This window comes from Lepidothrix coronata, unplaced genomic scaffold (genome assembly GCF_001604755.1).
Source record: "Lepidothrix coronata isolate B3197 unplaced genomic scaffold, Lepidothrix_coronata-1.0 Scaffold2, whole genome shotgun sequence".
In the NCBI taxonomy this organism is placed as follows: Eukaryota; Metazoa; Chordata; class Aves; order Passeriformes; family Pipridae; genus Lepidothrix; species Lepidothrix coronata.
In genome coordinates, this window is record NW_016690182.1 from 14,731,432 (window position 1) to 14,738,024 (window position 6,593).

A 6,593-nucleotide genomic window follows, 5' to 3' on the forward strand; every position below is an offset into this window, starting at 1 on the left:
GTGGGGACTCCTGCAGCTTCCTTCTGTACAGTGTAGAGAGGAAACCTGGAACAACCCCAGGCACCGCTTGTAACTACATTTATTCAAGAAATGTCATCTTAATCCCACACTGTTGACACTTTATGCATGTGCTAATGAAATTTAAAAAGAAAAAAGAAAGAATTAATAAAGATTTTAAGAGGTTACAGTAGATTTGGGTTTGGCTTTTTGTCATCTTGCCCTCGTTGGGTCCTATGGCTGTGAGTTATCAGCCCTGTGATATTCCCTCCTCTTTCAGAGTCTGGGACACAGAAGAAGCAGCAGAAAGCTGTGATCTCTTTATAACCCTTCATTTGGAGAATCAAGCCCTCAAAGATCAACTAATTCCCATGGATGTTTAATTCCCCAGCTCCCTAATCAGAGGGCAGAGAATGGCTTGCTGATGGAAAAACGTCCATCCTCATGCTTGGAGGCTCTGAGCAGCAGGAGCTGCTCCTTCCCAATCCCTCAATGTCTCGAGTGGTTCCTTTTCTCATCCAGCTCATCCTGATCCAAGTCCCAGGTGAGGGAAAGCAGAGCCCTGTTCTAGACTTGCCTGGGCTGAAATAAAAACACTGGCACACACACAGTATGGCACATACCTGGGACAGGAGCCCAGATCTTCAAATGTTTTAATTTTAACCCCCTTCCCCCTATTTTTGGATATCCTCTTGACAAATCACTTTAACAGTTTTATTTACAGTAATAAAAATAAATTACTCTTACAGATGAATGTATAATATTATACACAATAGAGATACAGTGCAATAACAGCATTGATTTGTTTTCACTCGTTCATAAAGTGCATCAACGGGGCTTGATTTAATCATAGGTGAATGACAACTGTACATTTTTCTTTGAGATCAACTTTCCCAGTCAAGTTAAAAGGCTCATGAAAACACTGACAGCAAGACAAGTTGCTGCCCTGATTGCTGAGGAATGACCTGGTTCCTGGGGAATCAGCTGGGACGGGAGGCAGGGGACAGGGTGATGGGTTCCCAGTCTGTCCGTCTGTGCTGTGACAGTGGCTCTGACGGACACGGAAGCCTGGCCAGCCTGACCTGGGGCTCAGAGCCCCGGGGGGTGACTGGAGAGCAGGACTGGGCTCCAGGTGAGTCTCCAGCTGGGCTTTGCCACCAGAAACTCATCCCTCCCTCCAAGCTGGAGGATTCACTTTGCAGGGAGGAAGCTCTGTGTGCTGGGGGCTGATGTATTTTGTCCTGCTCACACGGGACATCAGGAACAAGCCCAGTCCTCTGTGTGTGATGTAGAAAGGCCAGGCAGAGCCTAGAGGCCTGGCTAGAAGGACAAGCAGCCAGCACTGCCTCATCCTCAGCCAGGTACTGCCCAGCTGGAGAAGAGCTTTCCCTGGGACCAGCCTGCTGTTTTCCAGTTCCCAGATCCTGCAATAAGGCCATAAACCTGTGCTTGTGGTTTCAGTGCCCAGTGACACAACATGCTGTCAGACATCCAGCATCCTGCCCATGGCAGCATCCTCCAGCCGGGAGGGGATAACTGGGGGGGGGAGTTGGCATCGAGCAGAATTTGTGAAGGCAACTATTACCCTTTGACTTGGAGACAATTTAATCACATCCCCCAAAGTCAGGGACAGAAGAGCTTTGGCCCACCTCTTCTGATTTGGGTCTTCTCTACTGAAAACCCCATTTTATCTCTATAATGCTCTGTATTGCAGAGATTTCCAGTGGGAATGGGAAAGCTCCATTCCCGGGGTTGCAGGACAGCAGGAAGGGCAGCTTTCAGGGGAGCTTGCAGTAGGAACTGCATTGGGAACAGGAGAGGTACAAATGGTTCAGGTGAAGCTGTCTCACCTCAACAAGAGGAAAGGTTGTGCATGAACAAGAGGAGTTACAAGGAAATACCATGTGCATTCAACAATTATTCCTGACAATTAAAGTGAACTCTAATTCACCAGTAACAATAACGTGAGTCCTCGATGCTGGTCAGAACACACCAACACAAGTGATTACCAGGATCAATGGTTTTTTAAAGACCTCCCCACCCCAAATTTGATGCTTCTACAAGAAAGAGGTACTTCATCACCTACTGAGAACAGTAATGGTTTCTTGGAGTTTCATTCAAAGTTCAATTCAAACTCTTTGACATGAACCAGCTGGGGCTGCCACATCAGGAGTGAGACCCTTGAGATATTTCCTGCTGGTGCTGATACGAAGTTGGCTAAAGAGAGGTTTTCACTGCTCAGAGTCCCAAACTGACCAAAATGGAAAACAAAACCCAAATAAAACTATACAGCTTTGTTGGTAGAGCCTGTACATTCTACCGGGGGAGGTGGGGGAGGTGGGGGGGGGGGTGTTTAGTTTTGTTTTGTTTTGTTTTTATTTCTCGGTCAAAACATGCTGTGACAACAAGGGCTTGTTGTAAATGCACAAGCTCACACCCACCCTTGGCACATCTCCACAAACCTCAGGGTGCTCATGGAGCTGTGGTTTTGTCCCACCCAAGGGTGGCCCTGCCCTTGTCACAGTGTATTCCAGGAATGTTTTCTCTTTCTTTCTCCTCTTCACTCTTTCTTCATCCCCTCAACAGCCAACCACCAATGACAAAAGCACTTCACACCTGCATTCTGCTGGCCACCAAGTCATGGTGGAAAAGCCAAAGGCACACAGAAACCTGTAAATAAATCACCCAAATAAGCAGTAGATTCATTTCCTGGCTACATTGATCTCTGCCATAGGCTTGGGGCTGGTTGGATACCTAAGGTGTCAATTTTCCTCACACCTCAGGACCAGTTTTCTGCATGTTTCTGCTGCTGTGGATCTACACCAGCTCCTGTAGAGTCCAGCAGTGACATGAATCTAAGCAGGGCCTTGAATCTTAGCATGAATCTAATCTGATCCTTCATCTTTTATCAAATGCAATTTGCAAAAGTCAATATTTAAGGGTACAATGGCAAGGTCTGTGCCAGGGTGAGGACACAGAGGTCTCCCCAGTTAAACACCAAGCAGCCCTCTCCAGGCAGGTCCAGTTCCCACCCAGAGTGGCCATGGAGGCTCTGTGAAAATCAAAGGGCATCTGCAAATTTCCAACCAGCAAAGACCTTGTGCTTTGCAGAACTACCATTGTCCCCCTGGATCATCTGAATGGCACAATGGCTTTTATAGATCTCAGCTTTCCTAGTGACAAGGGAATCCAGCCTAACCCTGCCAACACATCTGATACCAGGAAGTGGAGAGCAATGGGACACTCCAGTTGCTCTGTGATCTCATGGAACCCAGCAGGTAGATAGGGGCTGCTTGGCTCTTTTCACCACATTGGAATATGTTTTGGATCCACAGGGAATCCACAGATGATTCACTGGACTGAAAACCAGCCGGAAAACCCATTTTGTTTTCCAGTGCTTCCTTATCATTGTTGCCTCATCCACATGTGATACCATTGCATTCATGGGAGCTGCTCCTTTTTTATGGCAACTCATCCAAAGTCAGGCCCATTATTTCATCCTAAACGTGTCCCAAAGCCAACACTGAAGCATCCCAAACACAGGGCATTTCCACCCTGCTCACAGCACCACTAACTTCCTAAAGATTTTAAGGTTTTAAGTCAGGCCTCCTTATGTTCAATATAAGGAGGATCCAACATCCAGCATCCTCACTGATGTCCAACATTGTCACTTGAAACTTTTCCAGTAGAAGATTTTCTTAATGAAAAACAAAAATGGAACAAAATCAAGCCAAAAACAAAGTGCCAAAGCAAAGATGCAGTAAAAAGGTCAGAGATTTCCACAACACATTGCATGGCAGGTGAACCTAAACTTCTTTACCTTCTGCCTCACTCCTCCTTGTTTTCTCTCCTTTCCATGATTAAAAAGAAAGGAGAGAAAAAACAGCAAAGGAAAATAAAAGACCCAGAAAATACATTTATTTTTACTTAGGGGAAAGACTGCAGAAATGCCAATTTAACAAAACAGTTTTTAGAGGAGAATTCTTGAGACTTTCCCTGAAACCTAGCAAGTGTTTTTAACAACTTCCATGGACATCTCAAAGAGAGAGAAACTAAACCATCACTTGAGAAAGAATTAGGTTGTGATTTTACACCGACTCTGAGCACAGAGAATATACTTGTGCCACGTCTTGGTACTGGCTGTGAGCTGGGTCAGAGCAACAGAATCAGTGTCTCCTTCATGCAAGGATCAGAATTCAGGCAGCAGAGTTTGACAAAGTTGCTGTAGAGGGGTTTGGGTGAGTACCCTGGGTCTCAGTGAAGACATCCCCACCTGCTCTCGACCTCAGCTGTCTGGCAGGAACTGTGTGCTCAGCTTTAGCTCTCACTTCCCAAATCCTTCACCTATTGCTGTGGAGAGACATGGAGGGGGTGTGTGTGTGTGAATTATTTTCCACTGATTCTTATTTGACTTTGGCAAAGTTTGTCAATGGATCCCTCAAACTGAGACAAGTTTCAAGTATACAACGAAAAAAAGTTTGTTAAAATCAAGCTCTTCAGCAATAAGGGGATTACCGGAAAGCCAAGAGAATGCAACTGTTTTTCATGCTAAAGTTTCTCTAGAACTGATTAGTTAAACTACATTTCACCCAGAGACACAAAATGAGTTGCCCAGAGAAACAAATCCCATCTCCTAGATAGGGTGGTTGTATAAAATCATTTCAAAATGTTCACAATGTTTCAAAAATGGTTTAAGCTATTGAATTTTTCGCATTGAGGATCTGCAGGGACCTGGTTGCACTTATGAAACCAGAAGAAATAAAATTAGCAGAGTGTTTGTATAAATACTACTCTTTGTTAAATTAATCTATTTACTTTAAAGCTTACATTGATTCAATATTGTGCCTACTGCCCCTTGCCCAAGGTATTTTAAAGAGAAAGGAAATGAAAAAAAACCAAAACCACAAAAACAAAACACTGAGAGTATGGCCACCTTTCAAAGGCAGACAGTAAGTCCAAGCTCCAGGCACACTTTGGAGATTCACAGCTTTCTCATGTGCACTAAGCTCCAAGGAGCAAGAGAGTCATTACACAGATCCAGGGAGAAAATACACTTGGGTCTGTCTGTACCCAGCCATAAAGTACCTTTGTACCCACTGCAGACACACAAAGAAAGGACATTTCTTCCACTAGCCCAGGTTGCTCCAAGCCCCGTCCAACCTGGCCTTGGACACTTCCAGGGATGGGGCAGTCACAGTTTCTCTGGGCAACCTGTGCCAGGGCCTGCCCACCCTCAGAGGGAGGAATTCCTCCCCAGTCTCCCATCTAACCCCGCCCTCTGGCAGTGGGAAGCCATTCCCTGTGTCCTGTCCCTCCAGGCCCTTGTCCAAAGTCCCTGTCCAACACCATAGCAATTTCTCTAAAGGAAAGCAGAATGTTTGGGATACCAGGCTCAGCTGGTGAGGGTTCTCCAGAGTTGTTCCCACACCAGGCCCTGGAGCAGCACCCCCTGCCTGTGCCCTGAGCCGCCCTGGCTGCTCCACCCCGGGCCCTGCCATCCCGTGAGCGTTGCTTTGTTTCCTGCTCTGTAAGTGAATGCACTTCCACTGCCCGGCCAAAAGAAAGCACAAGGTAAAGGACACTTCATCTGTCTCACTAACACCACAAAGCACATCAGACAGTAGGGGAATGGGAGGGGCCCGTTGCTTCTCTAATGAAGCGAGTTAAATTGGCAGCATCAGGAATAACGTGTGTGATTACAAGGCTTCCCTCTTGGGGACCCCAGCAAGCCTGGACCCCTCTTTGGATCAAAATCCCTCCCCATGTAAACGACTGGTGTGGAAGGGAGTGCAGAGTGGGGAGAGCATCACCCCACAGCCCCAGTCGGACAGGAGAGCCCTTCCTTGGCCTCCCAGACTTTGGGGTGCACCCCAACCGCCCTCCCCACCCACACACCATCAGCCCTCCCCCTGCCCCAGTCACCTTTGGGGGGGGGAAGGACGGAATGGATTCCCTGGGTACCTCCATCCCTGCGACAGCCCAAACAACCCAAACCTAAAGAGCCTTTTGCCCCTCAGGTTCTCGCAGTGCTTCACAAGCGACACAGACACAGAGAGGCCCCGTGCCCCCCGCGGGTTCCCCCAGCCCGCCCCCCGGCCGGAGCTGTCCCCTCCGCGGTGCTGAACGCCCCCCCCCGTTATTGCATAGCATCGCAAGACCTGATTTCAGGGGAGTGGGCGCCCCGCGTAACAACCCCACGGGTGGGGACCAGCCCCGCCGGGGGGTACGTGACACCTGCCCCCGCCCGCTCCTGTGGCCTTCCCGCGGGATGTGCCTCGAGGCGTGGGACCACCCGGACGGGGCCCGCTGCTTGCCTGGCTCCTTACCCCGAGAGCAGATAAACGCCATCGTACGAGGATCCTTTTTCTTTCCTTTTCATTCTTTCTTTCTTTTTTTTTTTTTTTTTTTNTTTTTTTTTTGTTTTTAAAATGCAGGGTTTGATTTTTTACTGAAACCTCTTTTCGATGTATTCATGGGATTTCTTAAAGTCCTCTAGGGGTAAAACAGGTCTGTTAATGGACAAACAGTTTTACAGTTTTCTTTTTTTTTTTTTTTTTTTGGTGTTTTGTGTTTTTAAATAAAAAATAAAATGCGTA